This window comes from Saccopteryx bilineata, chromosome 4 (assembly GCF_036850765.1).
Source record: "Saccopteryx bilineata isolate mSacBil1 chromosome 4, mSacBil1_pri_phased_curated, whole genome shotgun sequence".
Classification (NCBI taxonomy): domain Eukaryota; kingdom Metazoa; phylum Chordata; class Mammalia; order Chiroptera; family Emballonuridae; genus Saccopteryx; species Saccopteryx bilineata.
The window spans coordinates 24,291,440-24,314,546 of record NC_089493.1 but is presented as its reverse complement, the minus strand read 5'-3'; positions in this window follow the sequence as shown (position 1 = coordinate 24,314,546).

Genomic DNA, 23,107 nt, shown 5'->3' with positions numbered 1-23,107 from the left:
ATGCTTGTATATACATAGAAATGATTCTGAAGGGATACCTAAGAAGCAGGACCAGCTACAGAATTTGGGAGTCCAGTGCAAAATAAGAATGCTAGGTCCTTTGTTCAAAAATTCCGAGGAATTCCAGGATGGCAATGGCAGAACATTAAACCAAGTGCGGAGTCCTTCTAAGCATGGGGGCCTGGGAGATTGCAGGGGTAGTACGCCCACGAAGCTGGCCCCGATAAGGAACTTCTAACATGATTACTGCTATGGAGTCATTACTTCTGTGAGGATTGGGGAAGGGAGGGAGAATTTATTTATCATATTATACTCAGATGTTTTTGGGTTTTTTTTGCCAAGTATGTGTGTCACTGCAATAATTTAAAAATATTTCACTCATAATAGATTTGAGCTAAGATCTACACAACCATCATAAAGAGGCAGAATGCCTTCTAGGTTAGCAGAGCTCGACTCAGTAGCTTGATAGAAACCATTGATCTATCCCAAGAAAGAATTTTTCTGTCGGAAAGGGGTTGGTCAGCAATGGGTGCTTAGAAAAAGAGATTTAAAAAAGTAAACATTGACAGTTTCCATCTAAGCTCTATCCTGGGAGGGTGATCTGATATGTGTGTGTGTGTGTATATACAATTATTATTATATATGTTTATAATTTTATGTATCCTATTGCACAGAGAGAGCATTTTATTAGTATGTAATTATTTAGAGTTTAAATTGATGGCATTTACATTTCAATCAATGAGAATATTATATCGTTGTGATAAATAGGAATAAATGAGATTACTGTAATCAGTTGGGCTATCAGCCTCAGCATCAAATTTACTATTTTTGGTGTGTTTTCACAGGTCTTGGTCGGAGTAGGTTGGGTTATGCTGTCATAACAAATGATCCCAGCAATTCAGTGGCATGCAACAAAGGTTAATTTCTCACTAACATATTTTCCACTCACATTTTATTGTCAGATCACATGGTCAAGCCCAATGTCAACAAGGCAAGGAAATATAATCCCGTCTGAGGGAGAGGCAGTCAATACTAATAAACAACAATACAGTCCCACAGCCATAGGCCGCAGAAATCGGGATTAACAGGAAAATCGTTAGGAATGAGCAAAGCTCACCTGGCAATCCCAAGGACTCTAATTAAATGAACCCCCAAGCCTGCAATAAAAATGAGAAAGTGTGTTTCAAAGTTGAATTGCTAAGCACTAAGGTTATTCCTTATCATAAATATAAAAGTCAGACTAGAAGTACCCATCTTAGGAAAAGTATTAAATTTTCTAGGTCCCTATCACCGTGTGGTGTGTTAAACATTCACTTCTTCATTGCCCAACTGCTTCCTACCCTGTGACAAGAACATGTTTCTAGAAGATACACCTGACCTTGGTTCCTGCATTCCATTGAGTGGAGAGGGCACGTGCTCTCGGGGAGCCCCCCCCCCCATGGATAAGGAACCAGGCCTGGAACTACAGTCTTCTTAATCAGTCACGAAAATCATGGCAGGAAAACCCACCCCAAGAGCTGCTCTGGAGCCTGGCTGGCTAGTTATCCTGTCTTGGTATCTAAATATAAAAATAGAGAGGGTTTGGAAACTCCAGTACCCAGACGGGCCAGGCTGGTGAGGTAAGCAGTAAAAAGGATGACAAAGAGCCGTAGACCCTCAAATTCATGGTCAGCAGGCTGTAGGGAAGGGAGGAGACTGAGAAGCACGAAGATCTGAAGCACTTGGAAAAGGAGCAGATGCTGTCCAGCTGTTGCTAGGTAGAAAAAACAACTTTTTATGAGATACCACCTCACACCCGTTAACATGGCTACTCTCAACAAGACAGGTAATAAGTGTTAGAGAGGCTGTGGAAGTAGAGAAACCCTCATTCACTGCTGGTGGGAATGTAAACTGGTGCGGCCACTACAGAAGACAGTGTGACGGCTTTCTCAAAAAATTAAGAATAGTGTTACCCTATGAGCCAGCAAACTCTCTTCTGGGTATCTATGCAAAGAACTTGAAGACATTTATTAGCAAAGATATATGCACCTGTATGTTCAGTGCAGCATTATGCATGGTGGCCAAGACATGGAGATAATAAATGTGTCCTTCAATAGATGACTGGATAAAGAAGATGTGGCACATATACACCATGGAATACCACTCCGTAAGAACAGATGAAATATTGCCATTTGTGAAAACATGGATGGACCTTGAGAATATTACATGAAGTGAAATATGTCAGTCTGAAAAAGCTAAGAACTGTATGATTTCACTCATTTGTGGGATATAAATCTCACTCACATGTGGGATATAAGACAAACTCGTAGACACAGACAACAGTATGGTTGTTACCAGAGGGCAGGGGTGGGCAGTAAAGGGTGAAGGGGGACAAATACATGGTGATGGAAGATGATTTGACTGTGGGTGGTGGGCACACAATTTAATATACAGATCATATATCATAGAAATGTACACTTGAAGCCTATATGATCTTATTAACCAATGTCACCCAAATAAATTTAATAAAAATGTTGCAAGTCAAGTTTAAATAGTGGTAGTCATTCAAAGTTCTGAAATACAATGTCGGCCGAATGAAACACTTTTGTAGGCTGTGCTTGGAGTTATCAATCCCATCTCTGAGGTCAGTAACCACGGGAAACGTCTTGGAGGAGGGAGGAGAAACCTGGACAGAAGTAGGGAGGAGTCCTAGAAGAAGGAACATGGGTGGGGAAGAGAGGGAGGAGAGAAGGGACGTGGACAGCTGCTAGAGCGAGAGGGACCTGGGGAGAAAGCAGAGATGCTGGGATGGGATATTTAGAAAGTTTTGTGATCTGTAATCTCTTCATTTAAAAATTTTTCCATTTCCCAGAATGCTGGGTTTTGCCACTGAAGGCTGAAGGTGCCCAGGGCCGTCGGCCCCATTTATGACACTGTGGACGAGCCTAGGGTATTTCTTCCAAGAAGCAGGTAAACTGATCCCATTTGCACAAGGGCCACTTAACTATGTTTTGCCTGAATAGTCAGGTTTTTTATTCTTCTCTCAAAGATCTCTGTTGTGGATGTTGATAGTCGTATTTTCTGCTGCTTTGCTTAATATATAGTGTTTCCTTTATCCCTCCTACCTCAATGCCCCACTCATATTTCAGGCTGGGACCTACTCCTAATTTAGAGCTCTCTTTCCCCCTTTTGCCAACTTCTATTATGAATCTACCTTTGCCACCCAGCTTAGCGTATCCCAAGGTTCTCTTTACCATGCCATAGTCGCAGAGCTCCAGGGAAAAGCACCCTGGTCTCATCTCTCCAGGCAGAGGAGAACAGAAGCTCCATATCCACGCATGCTGCAAATGGCTTTTCCAGTCTACCTGAATCATTACCAGCTAGAAGCAGCGGTCATTGAGACTTGAACATGAGCTGCAAAGTATAGAATGGTGACAACAATTCCAGTGCCATGAGGACTTTTCCTGGATGTGGACTTTTCCTGGACTCCTGCTCCCTGTGACAACTCCTAACAGACTGAACTGTGGCTGGGTTGCATTTTTCAGGGATTTGGCATGGTGATGGGGCCAACTTGGACTGGGTGAACATGTTAAGGACACTACTCTTTTATGGATTCTTGCTGTATTGGCCAAGAGTTTGCTTAAAGGCTTTTAATCACTGTAAACAAAAAATAGAAGACTGGATAAAGAAGATGGGGCACATATACACCATGGTATACTATTCAGCTAGAAGAAATGATGACATCGGATCACTTACAGCAGAATGGTGGAATCTTGATAACATTATGCGGAGTGAAATAAGTGAATCAGAAAAAAACAAGAACTGCAGGATTCCATACATTGGTGGGACATAAAAACGAGACTAAGAGACATGGACAGGAGTGGGGTGGTTACGGGGGGTGGGGGGAGGGAAGGAGGGAGAGGGGGAGGGGTACAAAGAAAACTGGATAGAGGGTGACGGAGGACAATCTCTCTTTGGGTGATGGGTATGCAACAGAACTGAATGACAAGATAACCTGGAAATGTTTTCTTTGAATATATGTACCCTGATTTATTGATGTCACCCCATTAAAATAAAAATTTATTTAAAAAAGAAAGAATTAAAAAAAATACATGATGATTAGTTGGAACAGCATGTGACTACCATCAAAAGGCTACTCTGGTATGTGAGTGAAGAAATCTATTACTAATTACATCAGTCACAAAACAAAGATGGAACAAAAGGACTGTGTTTTCAGGGTTAGGGATAATTCCGGAAGAGCTAATGATCTGGGTTAAGGTCAATGGCATCTTGTGAAATGATGCCAGTAGTTAATTTTGTAAAAAAAAAAAAAAAAAAAAAAAATTTTTTTCCATAAAACCTACAGGAAAATAGACTTTCAGCATTAGTGCTTTTGGAGTCAGATTTGTGCTCTCTTTGTAGTACATTTTTTTTTTTTTGCATTGAAATCATACACACACAAAGGCCCTGGCCGGCTGGCTCAGTGGATAGAGCGTCCACCCAGCGTGTGCAGGTCCTGGGTTTGATCCCCGGTCAGGGCACACATGAGAAGTGAGCATCTGTTCTCGTCTCCTCCCTCTCCCCCTTCTCTCCCTCTCCCCCTCCTCTCCCTCTCCCCCTTCTCTCCCTCTCCTCTCGCAGCCAGTGGCTTGATTGGTTTGAGTGTTGGCCCTGGGCGCTGAGGATAGCTCATCTGATTTGAGCACTGGGCACAGATGGGGTTGCCAGGTGGATCCTGGTTGGGGCACATGTGGGAGTCTGTCTCACAGTCTCTGCTCCTCTCTTAAAGAAAACACACACACACACACACACACACACACACACACAAATCTGGAATGCTATAAACCAAATTGAAAACAGTGGTCATTTTGCGGCATGATCGGAAACTATCACTTTCTAGTTTTTTTTTGTTTTTTTTTGTATTTTTCTGAAGATGGAAACTGGAAGAGACAGTCAGACAGACTCCCGCATGCGCCCTACCGGGATCCACCCGGCACGCCCACCAGGGGCGAAGCTCTGCCCACCAGGGGGCGATGCTCTGCCCCGACCAGAGCCACTCTAACGCCTGGGGCAGAGGCCAAGGAGCCATCCCCAGCGCCCGGGCCATCTTTGCTCCAATGGAGCCTTGGCTGCGGGAGGGGAAGAGAGAGACAGAGAGGAAGGAGGGGGGGGGGTGGAGAAGCAAATGGGCGCTTCTCCTATGTGCCCTGGCCGGGAATCGAATCCGGGTCCCCCGCACACCAGGCCGATGCTCTACCGCTGAGCCAACCGGCCAGGGCCCACTTTCTAGTTTTAACATTTATGTGTTTGCATTTTTTTTTAACAACACGACGTATTACTTGCATAATCAGGAAGAAAAATTAACATTCTGTATTTCCATTTTGAAGGAAAGAAGAAAGAAACGAATGCAGCCTAGTAGCTTGAGCATTCCAGATGGACAAAAAGGAGGTTATTTAATGCTTGTTACCTAAATTAGAGAAAAGAGAGTAGAGGAAGGCAGCAGGGCAGGGGAAAGGGAGGAGGGAGAGGGGCGGTGGCTGGTCCCAGCAGGGGAGGGAGGGCAGAGAGACTGCGGGCCTGGCTTGGGAAGGCAGCCCTCCGGGGACAGACTTCTGCCGGAGCACCTGGGTGTGTCAGTACAACCCCTGGCATCTTGGCCAGTTTGGGGTGAGTTAATTTAGAGGTGGACTGAGGATTTGTTGTTTTGGCCACCAGTGCAAAGTTATACCCTAATTCTTACTCTTAGTTAATCTTTACACTGCAAAGTATGCCCACGGCTCCTGTCCTCGTGGCTTTAGAATGTGTGACTGGCTCTAGTCAGGAGCAAGACTTTTACCCTAAGAGTGGAGATGCAGAATCAGGGTCTAGACCCAAAGAATCTAAAAAGCAGTGTAGAAAACCCACTCTCCCTGCCAGCCATTTCCTTCAGGAAAGAGACTGAGGGCTGTCCAGGCACCAGTCACAGGCTCACGGTGCTCCACGCTGGGATTCAGAGCCCAGAGAACAGGATTCTCCCTGGAGGAGCTCTTAGGCAGGAAAGAAGAGCCACAGTTGAGGAGGTGGCTTGGAGGTCGAGAGAGAGCACTTCTGACCACAGTGCTCTTTCATTTGCTGGCCATGTGACCGTGGTCACGTGACTAACCCATCACCTCCGTTTGCACATCTATAAAATGGGATGACAGCGCCTGGCTTTTAGGGTTAGCGTGAGGATTAAATGAGACAGTGAGCAGAATCCTCAGCGAGGGACTGGCATTAAATGTACAGCGTCGCTGTGCTTCTGCACACAAGTGGTCAGGGGAACCCTGGGAGGGACCAGGGATTCTCCTGCAGGGGAGAATGGAGCTTTGGTTGCAGAGAAAGCCACAAAGGACCATGAAGTGGGGTCTTGATGGAAGAGTAAGAGTTTGTTTGTTGGGAAAAGGTGGGCAGTTTGTTGCCAGCGAAAGGCATGGCATATCCGTATGGTGTCGGTGAAGAGCAAGTTGTTCGGCAGGACTTAGGCACAAGTGTGTGTTCTGCCTGGAAGCAGAGGTGGTGGGGGGAGGTGGTGGCCGGGTGTGTGTGGCCGAAGCTGGCTCTGAATGGCCCCAGAAATTTCAGCTGGCTTTGTTTTTGAGCTTTCTATGCAAAGAACAACAGGATCATGTATGTGTCCTGGAAAGTAGGATCTGGAAGAGGTGTTCATTTGGGAGAGTGGCCGGGAGCCTCTGGCTGCTGTCCCCAAACTGGTCACTAGAGGGCGGCCTGGGCTCAGGAGTGGCACCACCCTGCATGTAGTTGAGGGGCTGCTGGTCCCTAATGGCTGGGAAGGGGCTCCACAGAGGCAGCTAAATCCTGCTCCCATCGGCTCCCCACACAGCCGGAGAGAGACTCGCTGGGTTACAGACAAGGGCGCTGGCAAGTTAGGAAGAAAAGAAACACCCTGATGTGCTGCGGGAACCTTGATCTCCATGCACCGAAGAGCTGACCATACAGTCAGCCTTCCACCTGGTCCTCCGTCTCCTCCTATCCCTGCTGCTGGCCTGCACGTGCGTGCGGACACCCCAGTCAGCGTGGCTAAGTTTTCTCCTCACGCCCACAAATAGCTGCTGTGGACCAAGGGGTGCCTACACTGGCAGGAAGATGAACCTGAGGGTGAGGGCTCCACTGGCCCAGGGAGCGGGCTGGGCCATCTGGGAAGAGAATTCTGGGGGCCTGGGTGCTCAGAGCACAGTCTAGAAGGGGGTTGAGGGCTCTGGGCAGGCACTTCCCTCAGTCCTGTGGACAGATCGCCTCAAAGGAAGGGACATGGTTAAAGGACAGATTGCATGAAAGGGTTGTGCATTAGCTGTCATTAGGTCCATCATGGAGCCTAGCAACTAATGGGTTTTTAATAAAAGCTATTTAAACAAATGAGTTCTTAAATTCTCTTTGCTGTTTTTTTATTTTTGTTGTTGTTGTTTTTGTGGGTCTTTTTTTTGTATTTTTCTGAAGTGAGAAGTGGGGCGGCAGTCAGACAGACTCCCGCATGCGCTGGACTGGAATCCACCCGGCATGCCCACCAGGGGGCGATGCTCTGCCCTCTGGGGTGTTGCTCCATTGCAGCTGGGGCTATTCTAGTGCCTGAGGTGGAGGCCATGGAGCCATCCTCAGCAGGTGGGCCAACTTTGCTCCAATGGAGCTTTGGCTGCATGAGAAGAAGAGAGAGACAGAGAGGAAGGAGAGGGGGAAGGGTGGAGAAGCAGATGGGCACTTCTCCTGTGTGCCCTGACAGGGAATCAAACCCGGGACTTCCACACACCGGGCCAACCAACATTCTACTGCTGAGCCAACCTGCCAGGGCCGAGTTCTTAACCGGCGTCTTGTGTGGCACACCCGAGTCCCTTTTTCTTTGGTGAGAACTCTATGGTTTTAAGAAAGATCCACAAGTTCTCTGTCACCCTCCTGAAGAGATGGAGCCTCATTTTCCTTCTGGACCAGACCTGCTGCTTCTAAACAATGAAATGAAAGTGATGGTCTCTGAGTTCCTGTCCTGTACACATCATGTAAGGTCCGTCTTCCCTGTGGGGTTAGCATCTTCCTAATAAATAGTTGTATTCTTCTGCCCCTGCTATGTGTCCTGGGGACCCTTTGTTTAACTTGGTACTTCATACAGCACTCTGCACATCCCAGACTCTCCCTCCTCAGGACAGAATGGGAGCTGCGAAGCTTCACCCTTGTCATTTTGAGACTGGGGTTTTATTTTTTCTTTAGCTTGTCTTCTTTATCCCAGCCCTTCAGGGTACTATCTTGTTAAATCACCAATGCTGATGGATCAACCATCTTTACAGGAATGTCACATAAGTGTGAAACCATCACTCCTTTTTCACAAAGACCATGTCATAGAGAATCAGTCCATTTTATGGGTGGGAACATGGTTGCAAATTACTTAATAACCAGCAAGCGGTGGCAGAAATCCAGGAGAGAGTGGAAAATCCTGCCATCTGTTTTCATAGTTCAGTAATAATATGTACATCTTTTTCATAGGTCCAACTAGTTCAAAGTCTGATTACATTTATTTTTTATCATTGGGAATCTAGTGAAATGTAGCTACTTTTTTTGCTTTCTCTAAAATTCATGATTCTTGCTTACTGACTCACTAGTTAATATTGTCACATCTCTAGCCATCAAAACTTGCCACAATTTAAAATTCTAGACTAGTAACCTTGAGGTAATTTTTTATTTTTCTATCTGAATTAGGTATCAACAAAGTCTTTCAATGTCTCTTGAATTCACCCTTTCATTTATTTTTAAAAATTTACTTGAGGCCCTGGCCGGTTGGCTCAGTGGTAGAGCGTCGGCCTGGCGTGCAGGAGACCAGGGTTCGATTCCTGGCCAGGGCACACAGGAGAAGCGCCCATCTGCTTCTCCACCCCTCCCCCTCTCCTTCCTCTCTGTCTCTCTCTTCCCCTCCCGCAGCCGAGGCTCCATTGGAGCAAAGATGGCCAGGGCGCTGGGGATAGCTCCTTGGCCTCTGCCCCAGGTGCTAGAGTGGCTCTGGTCTCAGCAGAGCGATGCCCCGGAGGGGCAGAGCATCGCCCCCTGGTGGGCAGAGCGTCGCCCCGGTGGGTGTGCCGGGTGGATCCCGGTCGGGCGCATGCGGGAGTCTGTCTGACTGTCTCTCCCTGTTTCCAGCTTCAGAAAAATACAAAAAAAAAAAAAAAATTTACTTGAACACAAAGCACAGAATTATTAAACATAGTAAAAATTAGCCCTGGTCAGGTATCCAGTGGATAGATCCGAGGCCGTGGGTTCAATCCTCACTCAGGGCACGTATGAGAAGCAACCAATGAGGGTACAAGTAACTGGAAAAACTAAGTGGAACCACAAGCTGATGCTCCCCCCCCCATGCTTTCCTCCTCTGTCTTTCTCTTTCTACCCCCCTTCTCTCTCTCTCTCTTTCTAAAAGCAATAGGGGGGAAAAAGTAGAGTAAATAGTAAAAGGTGCCCTTTGGTTTAAGGCTCCAAATTCTTCTCATCCCAATCCCTACGGCCTCTGCAATGGAACTGCCATTCATCTCATCAAGAGGTGGAGTCCACTTCCTCACCCCTTGGAGCTAGGCCAGCCTTTGACCTGCTCTGGCCGATAGACTGTGGCAGGCGTGATGTGGTGGGGTTCCAGAGCCCTGGCCTCCAGAGGTCTTGCTGCTGCTGCTGCTCTCATCCCCTCAGAATGCTGCCTGGACTCCATGAAGAAAGCCAGCCCAGTCCCCGGAGGAGGAGGCTGTGGAGACGGAGGCAGCCCAGCGGGCAGCCACCACCGATCAAATGCAGCTGTGTCAGGGAGCTCAGGGGCACCCGGCAGAGGGGTCACCTAGTCAACCCACAGAAGCAGGACAAATAACACTGTTGTTTTAAGTCTCTAGTTTTCGGGTGGTTTGTTAAGCAGCAAAGGGTAACTGAAAGGGCTCTCATCACCACCTCTTTTTTTTTTTTTTTAATTTTCTGAAGCTGGAAACCGGGAGAGACAGTCAGACAGACTCCCGCATGCGCCCGACCGGGATCCACCCGGCACGCCCACCAGGGGAGACGCTCTGCCCACCAGGGGTCGCTCTGCCGAGACCAGAGCCACTCTAGCGCCTGAGGCAGAGGCCAAGGAGCCATCCCCAGCGCCCGGGCCATGCTCGCTCCAATGGAGCCCTGGCTGCGGGAGGGGAAGAGAGAGACAGAGAGGAAGGGGGGGGGGGTGGAGAAGCAAATGGGCGCTTCTCCTATGTGCCCTGGCCGGGAATCAAACCTGGGTCCCCCGCACGCCAGGCCGACGCTCTACCGCTGAGCCAACCGGCCAGGGCTCGTCACCACCTCTTGATCAAACTCTTCTTAGACCCTTTCCCATGCATGGTAAATATCCGTGTGTATAGAACCACATAAAGGTAAGACACGGAAGTGGGGTCACACTTTACATACTGACATCTTTTCGTGTGATATATACAGATTACACAACTCTTTTAAATTTCCACAGAGTTCTCCGTTGTGTGTGTGCCACCATTTATTTACCTCTTCCTTGTTAAGGGACATTTATGCTGTTACTGATTTTTCACTGTTACAAATAGTGTTGCAGTAACATCCCTGTGAGTTCCTGCTTCCCTGCTCTACTCCGTCCTGCCCACCACTGCCGGAGTTGGGGGGGGCAGGCACAGAACATCTGTCGGTGCTTGGGGGCCTCTGGGTAAGCACCTGCACCTGCAGGGTTTGGCCAAACCCCTGTCCTCTCCGAAAAACAGAGAGCACTGTGCTGCAGGGCCACTATGCGCCTCTCCTCCCTTCCCGGCATCCTGGGCGTCATCAAAGGGTTGGAGAGGACACGCTAAGGAGATCTGTAAAGGAGGATGGGGATGCGGCCACGTCAGGAGTGCTGGCAGAGCATATGGACCCAGCAGGCTTCCCTGTGAGCCTGTCACAGGGTTTGCACTCAAACGGCACCCTCGGTTCCCTGGCGTGCTGGGCCGTCTGGGGTGCTCTGGGGGTCCACGTGACTGGCCAGGGCGCTGCAGGAAGGGGGGTCTATGCTGGGCAAGAGGGCGAGAGTGTGCTTCCCTCCTGCAGAGGGATTTCTGCCAGAGGTACGTGTGCGTGTCGAGGGGCTGCTGACAGGGCGCTGGATGTGCCTGAGTGTGGATGTGACCAAACTCAGGGATGTGCTGCTGTTAAATGAAGCGAGGCATTGCCATGGCAACACAGCTCTCTGCCCCCGGCCAGATGCCAAGCCCTTAAATTATACTTTTCTGGCCGAGGGCGCCTCAATTGCCTCTGGTCTCCAAAGCAATGGGACTGTGGGACACCAGCTGCCTCACCCTCCTCTGCAGCCTTTCACCAGTGCCCGAGGGGTGAAAGAGCGGGAGATGTCGCTGGGACACTGATGAGTTCTGTTTGCAGGAGGGTCTGGGAGTAGCCTCTGGTGAAGGGGGCTGGGGGGAGCCACGGACAGGCCCACTTTTATTATCTCCTGGTCCAGTGATCTGGGGTTCACATCTCTAGCACTTCATTCTAGAAGGAAAACTGTACAATATATGTCAATAGGAATGCTAATTGTTTCTTCAACGAATCATTTCCTTTCCTCCTACCCTGTCCTTCCTTTGGTGTTGTGAAGAAGGCATCCCTGTCTCCCTGGTCACAGCTGACTGGCCCGGGCTAGACAGCCTGACCTGAAGAATACCAAGCTGATTCTCCTCCTGCAACGATCTACACTCACCCAACCCGGGAGTCGGGGACTGCAGGCGCCACGTGGGGGCAGCCCTGCGTGAGACACATCGGCAAAGAGGGTCCAGGCAGAAGGAAGCCACAGGCAGAGGGAAGCCAAGGCCAGGCGGGGGGACGGTGGAGAGGGAGCTAGGGCAGTTGCCGTGGTTCTGATGTCCTTCCTGATTCTGGTTTACAAGGAGGCTGGGTGCTCCTCCTGACCTCGGTCGCTTTTTGTAATCTGATGGGTGTGTGTCTTGTAATGGAATGATCCCTAGTTCAGGGATGAGGGGTCCTTAGATAGGGCTTGGCTGATGATGCTGGAAGTGTCTTTTCCAGCCACACTTCCAATCAGGATAAGCAGTGAACCCCTCAGAGAAGGCTGCTTGGACATAGGGTTATGCAAAATGATGCTGTTGACTTTCTGCAGTTCACTATTTGCCAAGGACTTTTGTGATACACCAAGGCACATTAAGAGTATGACAAAGAAAACTTTCTTCAATCATCCAATGTTTTATCAAGCAGTCACTATGTATCAAGCAGTATTCTAGGTGTCAGCGAATAAGACAAAAAGATGCCTGCCCTGCCTGACCAGGCGGTAGCGCAGTAGATAGAGCGTCGGACTGGGATGCAGAAGGACCTGGGCTCGGGACCCCGAGGTCACCAGCTTGAGCGCGGGCTCATCTGGTTTGAGCAAAAAGCTCACCAGCTTGGACCCAAGGTCACTGTCTAGAGCAGGGGTCCCCAAACTACGGCCTGCGGGCCGCATGCGGCCCCCTGAGGCCATTTATCCGGCCCCCACTGCACTTCCAGAAGGGGCACCTCTTTCATTGGTGGTCAGTGAGAGGAACATAGTTCCCATTGAAATACTGGTCAGTTTGTTGATTTAAATTTACTCATTCTTTATTTTAAATATTGTATTTGTTCCCGTTTTGTTTTTTTACTTTAAAATAAGATATGTGCAATGTGCACAGGGATTTGTTCTTTTTTTTTTTTCTTTTTTTTTTCATTTTTCTGAAGCTGGAAACGGGGAGAGACAGTCAGACAGACTCCCGCATGCGCCCGACCGGGATCCACCCGGCACGCCCACCAGGGGCGACGCTCTGCCCATCCTGGGTGTCGCCATGTTGCGACCAGAGCCACTCTAGCGCCTGAGGTAGAGGCCACAGAGCCATCCCCAGCGCCCGGGCCATCTTTGCTCCAATGGAGCCTTGGCTGCGGGAGGGGAAGAGAGAGACAGAGAGGAAAGCGCGGCGGAGGGGTGGAGAAGCAAATGGGCGCTTCTCCTGTGTGCCCTGGCCGGGAATCAAACCCGGGTCCTCCGCACGCTAGGCCGACGCTCTACCGCTGAGCCAACCGGCCAGGGCCATATTTTTTTTATAGTCTGGCCCTCCAACAGTCTGAGGGACAGTGAACTGGCCCCCTGTGTTAAAAGTTTGGGGACCCCTGGTCTAGAGCAATGGGTCACTCGGTCTGCTGAAGGCCCACGGTCAAGGCACATATGAGAAAGCAATCAATGAACAACTAAGGTGTTGCAATGCGCAATGAAAAACTAATGATTGATGCTTCTCATCTCTCCATTCCTGTCTGTTTGTCCCTGTCTATCCCTCTCTCTGACTCTCTGTCTCTGTAAAAAAAAAAAAAGATGCCTGCCCTTGGGGAACTTATTCTTTGGAGGATACAGATAATAGAGTGAACAAAAGATATGCTAGCAGACACTGCTAAGGGCTTCGAACAAAATAAATGAAAATCTCTCAGTAAGAATTGTACAGAATCATAAACTATTAAGGTTTGAAAAAGTCCTCAAAAGTTTCCAGGTGTGTTTATTTCCACGAAATCAATGAAACAAGAAGCAATAAAAGGTCTTGAGCCAGACAGAGGGGAATGGAGCTAACGCTTGCTCACTCCTTCTCAGCTTTCATGCCACTTCCTGCAGGAAGCCCTTCCCTACCAGCTTAGGGATGAGTGCCCCTCTCGTCACACCCTGTCCTTGGCCCATCACACCATAGTCACTGCCTGTTTATGTAGGTGTTTCCCTACTCACTGTAGGACCTGCCCTGTGAGCAGAAACTGTCTGTCACATTCACACAACACAGCGACTCGCGTCACAGATGCTCAATAGCTGCTGGATGATTCAGTAACAAGGGCTGTTGCCTGCCAGGCAGCAGGAGGCTGGTATTTCTTTGACCACCATAGGCAATTCTCCCACCATGTGACCCCTCTAAAGGCAGGAGTAGTAGGTTAATGACACAGACACTGCACGATTGTCTTCAGAGATAAGAGAGCCAGAAACCCAGGAGGTTTTCACAGGTTTGTTCACTCTTTTACCACCAGTTGAGAATGGAGCCTTGGTGTTGAACACCTCTTAAAAATAAAGCAGGGAAGTCTGCCATCCTTCTGTCTTGCCCTCACCACAGAGCTAACAGAAATAACGTCTTCAGGCCGTGTGGACTTCCATGCTATCTGCCCAGCCATGTATCTAAAGAATACAGTAATTCTTTTCAGGGAACTGTGGGCATCACAAATTGGTTCAACCTTAAGGTTGACCATTTCTTGCCCTAGCAACCAAAGCCCACACTGGTATTTTCATGGCAGAGAGAGAACTAGGTTTCTGGGCACAGCAAGCCACCGAGCTTAGAATATGCAAAAATATGATGGAGGTTGGTTCTCCTGCCGATATATTACGACCACACGTTCTGTGACCAGCTCCCTGGAGCACCCAACCCCGAGACCAGAACTAACGCCTCCGTCGCAGCAGCTGAACTGGGGGCTGTGTTCTGCATCACTTCCCATGGTGCCACATCTTCTTTATAATAGGAAACTTCCAGAGAGTTTGGCGAAAGATGAATTTCCTCCACTTTTTATTACTACCTGATTCTTTATAGGGTTTGCTATGCATAATTTTAAAAATTTATGTAAGTAATGCATAAAAGTGTTCTTATAAAAAAATCAGACAACACAAAAGCTTGAAGAGTAAAGAAGTCCTCCCACCCCCTCCCAATCCCTCTACCCACTGTTACCTTTGGAAGTGTCCTGTCCTCCATGCACTTACAAGTATGTACGTGAATATTCAGAGAGGAGTCTTGTTTAGTTTCTACAGATTAGCTTTTTTATATGTACACAATAGTTTAACACGGTAGTTTTTACACTATGCATATCATTTTGCATATCATATTGTTTTTCAACGACCAATGCATCTTGCAGCTCTTTTTATGTCAGTACATTCTCATAAAGGGCTGCGGAGTATTAATATTCCATAGTGTGTCTGAGCCATAATTCAAATAACTCTTTTCCTATTGATTAAAGTTTGGGTTGTTTGCAATTTTCCACTATTATGAACAATATTATAATGAACATCTTTTTACACATATCATTACTGTAGGCATTTCTATAGGGAAGACACCTAGAACTGCCGGGTCAAAATTTAGCTAATCACTGAGTGCCCATTTTCACACGTCCCGCCAACACTGGATATCCATTCATTTAACACATATATATTGAGCAACTACTATGTGCCAGGCACTGTTCTAGAAAACTAAGGCACATCTCTCCCTTGTGGTACTTATAGCCTACTAGAGGGAAACAATGAATAATGACTATGTATCTAATATTTTCTTAAAAAGCATTATTTTCTTACTTTGTCAATTATGTAGAATTTTGTCATAAATACTATAAAAAATAACAGAAAGAAAATTAGGAATGCCAGTGGGACTGAAGTTTGGAATAGAGTAGAGTCAGTATTTGAGACTTTCTGGAAGGAAGGGAATACGAACTGTTGGGCAAATGAGTTTGTAAAATTTGCATTTTTTGAGTTTTCTCACTTTTAGTGTTAAAAAATGGCACTGGGTAACTAACACCAGGTATGTGATCTGTGAAACTGTAAATTACCTTCCTGCTTGGGAAGGGCCATTGTCTTGCTATTGTTTGCTGGAGGAGAGGTTTTCGCACCAGAAAAGTTTTTTTTTTTTTGTATTTTTCTGAAGCTGGAAATGGGGAGAAACAGTCAGACAGACTCCCGCATGCGCCCGACCGGGATCCACCCGGCACGCCCACCAGGGGCGACGCTCTGCCCCTCCGGGGCGGCGCTCTGCCTTGACCAGAGCCACTCTAGCGCCTGGGGCAGAGGCCAAGGAGCCATCCCCAGTGTCCGGGCCATCTTTGTTCCAATGGAGCCTTGGCTGCGGGAGGGGAAGAGAGAGACAGAGAGGAAGGAGGGGTGGGGGTGGAGAAGCAAATGGGCGCTTCTCCTATGTGCCCTGGCCGGGAATCGAACCCGGGTCCCCCGCACACCAGGCCGACGCTCTACCGCTGAGCCAACCAGCCAGGGCCCAGAAAAGTTTTAAAAAGAGAAGAAAGAGAATGTCGTGGTTTTGCAGAGTTTGTGCAGAGAGAAAGAAGAAGGAGATGAGGAACAGAGGTGAGGGGTTTTTGCAAGCTCCACTGAGACTGGTGGGGCCTTTGATTCTAGGAGAAACTGGAGACTGTCCTGGTTGTGGAACCGGACAATGTGTCAGGGCTTTGTGAGCTCTGAATGAAGAAGAAAGTGTTGGCCCTGGCCGGTTGGCTCAGCGGTAGAGCGTCGGCCTAGCGTGCGGAGGACCCGGGTTCGATTCCCGGCCAGGGCACACAGGAGAAGCGCCCATTTGCTTCTCCACCCCTCCGCCGCACCTTCCTCTCTGTCTCTCTCTTCCCCTTCCGCAGCCAAGGCTCCATTGGAGCAAAGATGGCCCGGGCGCTGGGGATGGCTCTGTGGCCTCTGCCCCAGGCGCTAGAGTGGCTCTGGTCGCAACATGGCGACACCCAGGAGGGTCGCAACATGGCGACGCCCAGGATGGGCAGAGCATCGCCCCCTGGTGGGCAGAGCGTCGTCCCCTGGTGGGCATGCCGGGTGGATCCCGGTCGGGCGCATGCAGGAGTCTGTCTGACTGTCTCTCCCTGTTTCCAGCTTCAGAAAAATGCAAAAAAAAAAAAAAAGAAAAAAAAAAAAAAAAAAAAAGAAGGAAGTGTTTTCTCTGTGTGTTTGCTCGCCGGTCGGTGCGAGACTTGAATAAAGGAATGGCACACCAATTTTTTGGCTCCACTGTTTCTTTACCAGCTGCCCAAATCCAGTGAGAACCTGCATGTGCATGGCCATGATGGCGGTGACTACTGGCCATATACAAACCTTGAGGGTGTTCCAGGCAAAGAAAAGAAACAGTCCAGCACAGAGGCTCGGGGTAGAAACATGCTTGGTCTGCTCAGAGGTGCAGCAAGGAGGAAGCGTGGCTTGAATAGAGCTGGCAAGACAACTGAGAAGAAATGGGGCTCACGTTGGGTAGGGACTGGTAGGCAACTGAAAGGACTTTAGCTTTAACTCAGATTTAGGAGTGATGCTAGAATGTTTTGGGTATAAGAGTAACATGATTTGCCTTGGGTGTTGTGTGTGTGTGTGACAGAGACAGAGAGAGACAGAGAGAGGGACAGAAAGGGAGAGAGATGAGAAGCATCAATTCTTTGTTGCAGCACCTTAGTTGTTCACTGATTACTTTCTCATATGTTTGACCGGGGGGTACAGCAGACTGGGTGACCCCTTGCTCAAGTCAGTGACCTTGGGCTCAAGCTGGTGAGCCTTGCTCAAACAAGATGAGCCCACCTTCAAGCTGGCGACCCTGGGGTTTTGAACCTGGGTCCTCCACGCCCCAGTTCGATGCTCTATCTGCTACGCCACTGCCTGGTCAGGTTGTCCTGGGTGTTAACAGTCTCACTATGGCTGCTATGTTAAGAATAAACTATGGTCCTGGCTGGTGGCACAGTGGATAGAGCATTATTATGCTGGAATGCTGCTGGTTTGATCCCGGGGTTGTTGGCTTGACCCTAATGTTGAGAGTTTGACCCTCAGTCAGGGCACATATGAGATGCAATCAATAGGTGCACAACTAATGGAACGAGTAGATGCTTCTATCTCTCCCTGCACCCTCCTTCCTTCTTCTCCCTCTCTCAAAAGAAAAAAAAAAAAACTGGCGGAAGGTGGTGGGGACAAGCATGTTAGAAGTTGGGTAGGAGTGTATTGCAATAATCCACTTGAGAGATTACAGTGGCTTGGGCCAGTGAGTAACAGTGAAGTGAATGGAAGTGGTTAGATTCTGGCTGCTTGAAAGGTAGATAGAGCCAGCATTTACTGTGGGATTAGAAGTAGGGTGTGTGGCCTGACCAGGTGGTGGCACAGTGGATAGAGCGTCGGACTGGGATGCGGAAGGACCCAGGTTCGAGACTCCGAGGTCGCCAGCTTGAGCGCGGGCTCATCTGGCTTGAGCAAAGAGCCCACCAGTTTGGACCCAAGGTCGCTAGCTCCAGCAGGGGGTTACTCGGTCTGCTGAATGCCCACGGTCAAGGCACATGTGAGAAAGCAATCAATGAACAACTAAGAAGTCGCAATGCGCAACGAGAAACTGATGATTGATGCTTCTCATCTCTCTCCTTTCCTGTCTGTCTGTCCCTGTCTATCTCTGCCTCTGTTAAAAATAAATAAATAAATAAAGTTTTAGAAGTAGGGTGTGAGGGAGGAGTCCAGCGATCACAATCTTTCATTTTGCCAAGTGAATGGGTACAAATTTACATCGCCTTGCTTTAATTTGTATTTCCCTGCTAGTGAGGTCAGCATTGTTTCATATTTTTACTGGCTATTTGTATTCTTTTCTTGAGAAGTTCCAGCTGTGTTTTTCCTTTCCTTTGATTAATGCTAGATTTTCTTAACAAAAATCTTGCCCAGTGGGTGGGTAGCTCTGTTGGTCATTTATCTGAATCCTGGTTTAATTTCTCATTTTAAAAATATAGCATCGCAAAGGTGGTAGGAAACAGGATCACTTGGTAAAACCTCCTTACAGATGAGCAAACTGGGTCTTAAAAATGGTAACCGTGGCTCAAAAAGGTCAAGTGAGGCTCAGCTGAGTGTCTTATTCAAGGTACACAGGTTAAGTATTGGGGCTGTTATTAAAATTTATCTTTCCTGATAACTACTTTATCTCACTTTCCATCTATGATATTATTTTATCTTATTAAGAACTGTTTTATACCAATAAAACAAATTGAAACTCAATGAACACTTCTCTGTGAGGGCTCAAATTTGGATAGAATAGTAGATCAAAAGGAATGTCAATAAAAATTCACTACCCAGGCTAATAAGACTGCATTGCCTTTTCCTCATGGTAACCTTTGTAACAGAAAACGGGGAGGCATCTTTCCAGCCTAGCTCCTCTAGCCCCAGTCACGCTGAGATCAATAATCATTCCCTGGGCTTCTTTCTGCCTCATTACCATTCTAATTTGCCTAGGTTGAATCCTCCTAAGGTATTAGGTTTTTGGTTTTTTTTCCTGCTCTAATAAACCAACCTTTTAGATTAAGGAAAAAGGGAAAAGGGATAAGCCCAGCTTATTTTAGTAAAAAAGGACTTGGGAAAATCAGAACATGGTGAGCCAAGTCCTGCTGAGTCTGTCTTGTTCAGCAACATCCCCCAGTCTCACTGAGGGCCTGGGCTCCTGATGTAAGGTGCTGGAAGCAGGCAAAATAACAGGCAGAGTGGCGAGAGGACCCATCTTGGCCAGGCGTGTTCTAAAGCGTTGGGAAGATCAGAGAGACCTAAGGGCCTGAGTGGAATGGGACTGATGAGGGCTCGCATTTGGAAAGGTGAGTGGCCACTTCACAAACATGCTACTGCTGAGCTGTGTGCCTTACCTGCCCCCTTTCAAAAACACCAGAGGCCTTTGTCAAAAAGCAATTCAAGCTCGCTTACAGAAAATCTGGAATATATATATATATATATGTTATTATATCATATATATAATATGATCCTTCAACCTTTTCTGTGCATGTGCACACTACATACAAAATCACTGGTAAAATGCTCTGCATGATGTTTTCTTTTTTTCTTTTTTTTTTTTTTTTCATTCTGAAGCTGGAAACAGGGAGAGACAGTCAGACAGACTCCCGCATGCGCCCGACCGGGATCCACCCGGCACGCCCACCAGGGGGCGACGCTCTGCCCACCAGGGGGCGATGCTCTGCCCATCCTGGGCGTCGCCATGTTGCGACCCTCCTGGGTGTCGCCATGTTGCGACCAGAGCCACTCAAGCGCCTGCCGCAGAGGCCACATAGCCATCCCCAGCGCCCGGGCCATCTTTGCTCCAATGGAGCCTTGGTTATGAAAGGGGAAGAGAGAGACAGAGAGGAAGGCGCGGCGGAGGGGTGGAGAAGCAAATGGGCGCTTCTCCTATGTGCCCTGGCCGGGAATCGAACCCGGGTCCTCCGCACGCTAGGCCGACGCTCTACCGCTGAGCCAACCGGCCAGGGCCCATGATGTTTTCTTTTTAAAAAATATTTTATTTATTGATTTTTAGAGAGAGGAGAGATAGAAAGAGAGAGATGGGGGAGAGCAGGAAGCATCAGCTCATTGTAGTTGCTTCCTGTATGTGCCTTGACCGTGCAAGCCCAGGGTTTGAACTGGTGACCTTAGCGTTCTAGGACAACACTTTATCCACTGTGCCACCACAGGCCAGGCTGCTGTGCATGATGTTTTTAAACTGTTTTTCTCAGTTGACATACTGAGCATTTCTTTAAATTATTAAATATATCTTTAAAACATAGTTATTGGCCCTGGCCGGTTGGCTCAGCGGTAGAGCGTCGGCCTGGCGTGCAGGAGTCCCAGGTTCGATTCCCGGCCAGGGCACACAGGAGAAGCGCCCATCTGCTTCTCCACTCCTCCCCTTCTCCTTTCTCTCTGTCTCTCTCTTCCCATCCCGCAGCCAACGCTCCACTGGAGCAGTTTGCCCGGGCGCTGAGGAAGGTTCTGTGGCCTCTGCCTCAGGCGCTAGAATGGCTCTGATTGCGGCAGAGCGACGCCCCAAGATGGGCAGAGCATCGCCCCCTGGTGGACGTGCTGGGTGGATCCCGGTCGGGTGCATGTGGGAGTCTGTCTGACTGCCTCCCTGTTTCCAACTTCAGAAAAGGAAAAAAACAAAAAACCCCCACATGGTTATAGTGGCTATATTTTATTACATAAAATAATTGCATCAAATAAGCCTTTTGTTAGAAAACATTGATGTCAGATTTGCATTTTAAGAGATTTCAGGTAGAGGTAGAACTCAAGATCAAAGTATTTCTTTAAAAAACAACAAACATTATTTAAAAAAATTTTTAAATTGATTTTTAGCAAGGGTGGTGGAGAGAGAGAGAAAGAGAGAAAGAGGAATACATTGATCTGTTCCTGTACGTGCCCTGACTGGGGATTGAACCAGCAAACTCTACGCTTCAGGATGATGTTCTAACCAACTGAGCTATCAGGTCAGGGCTCAACATTTATTCTTTACTTTTATTTTTTTAAAACAAGAGAGAGACACACACACACAGGGACATAAGGGAAAGGAGAGAGATGAGAAACATCAACTCATATTTGTGGCACCTCAGTTTTCATTGATTGCTTTCTCATATGTGCCTTGACGGGGGAGGGGGGTCTCCAGCTGAGGTGGTGAGCCATGCTCAAGCCAGTGTGAGCCTGCACTCAACCTGGTGAGCCTGCACTCAAGCCAGATGAGCTTGTGTTCAAGCCAGTGACCTCAGGGTTTCGAACCTGGGTGTTCAGCATCCCCGGACTATGCTCTACTCATTGCACAACCACCTGGTCACGGTAACATTTATTCATTTATTCTTGGGGGGAGGCAGTCAGACAGACTCCCACATGCGCCTGACCAGGATCCACCTGGCATGCCCACCAGGGGGCGATGCTCTGCCCATCTGGGATGTTGCTCCATTGCAGCTAGAGCCATTCTAGCGCCTGAGGTGGAGGCTGTGGAGGCATTCCTCAGCGCCCGGGCCAACTTTGCTCCAGTGGAGCCTTGGCTGCGGGAGGGGAAGATAGAGAGAGAGAGAGAGAAAGGAGGGGGTAAAGGGTGAAGAAGCAGATGGGCGCTTCTCCTGTGTGCCATGACCAGGAATCGAACCCAGGACTTCCACATGCTGGGCTGATGCTCTACCACTGAGCCAACTGGCCAGGGCTAACATTTATTCTTTTAAAAAATGATGTAAGGCTCTGGCTGAGTGGCTCAGTTGGTTAGAGGATTGTCCCAACACGCCAAGTTGTGGGTTCAATCACTGGTCAGGGCACAAACAGGAAATCAACTAATGACGGCATAAATAAGTGCATCAACAAATTGATGTTTTTCTCTTTGTCTCTCTCCCTTCCTCTCTCTCTAAAGATCATTAAATAAAAATTTTAAAAAAGCAATGATTTAAAAAGATTTTCACTGTAAAAAAATCAAAAATATCAAAAAGCACAAATAAAATAAACACTACAATCCCACCATCATTCACATTTTGGTATACGTAGCCTTCGGGTTTTTTTTCTCAAACGTAAAACTTCTATATAAAATTAGGCTAGCCTGACCTGTGGTGGCGCAGTGGATAAAGCGTCAACCTGGAAATGCTGAGGTTGCCGGTTCAAACCCTGGGCTTGCCTGGTCAAAGCACATATGGGAGTTGATGCTCCCTGCTCCTCCCCCCCCCCCTCTATAATAAATAAATAAAATATTAAAAAAAATAAAATTAGGCTAGTAGGCATGGTTTCATAATTGGATTTGCTCATTCAGTACTGTGCACTATGTCCTATCTCTACCGGTTCTTCCAAAAACACGACTTTTTTTTTTTTTTTTTTTTTTTTTTACAGAGGCAGAGATAGACAGGGACAGACAGACAGGAACAGAGAGAGATGAGAAGCATCAATCATCAGTTTCTTGTTGCGCGTTGCGACTTCTTAGTTGTTCATTGATTGCTTTCTCACATGTGCCTTGACCGTGGGCCTTCAGCAGACCGAGTAACCCCTTGCTGGAGCCAGTGACCTTGGGTCCAAGCTGGCGAGCTCTTTGCTCAAGCCAGATGAGCCCGCGCGCGACCTCGGAGTCTCGAACCTGGGTACTTCCGCATCCCAGTCCGACGCTCTATCCACTGCGCCACCGCCTGGTCAGGCATCACACGACTTTTAATGGCTATAGTTTTCCACTGAATGCTCACGTCATACCCATGGGGCTGTGGGTACCATAAAGGCCCTCCATGCAGTCAAAGAACAATGTCTCTTACAAAGAATAGTGCTCAATAACCATTTATTGAATGAATATATGAATTTAATCAATCAACTCCTTGTTGCTGGATATTGAACATACTTCAAACTTTTACTATTACATCAAACTTACATAAAAATTTTGTGGACAGCTCTAATTACCTCCTTAGACTCAACTCCTAGAAGTAAAATATATTGGGTCAAACGGTACACATTTTAAGATAAAATTAGGATGACATATAATTTATCATCAGCCAGATCACTTCCGAGAGGAGAAGGGGACATACTTCAGCGCTGCCCTGGTCAAGCTGGCATGTAGAGTCACGTGTTAACATACTTTGAAACTTT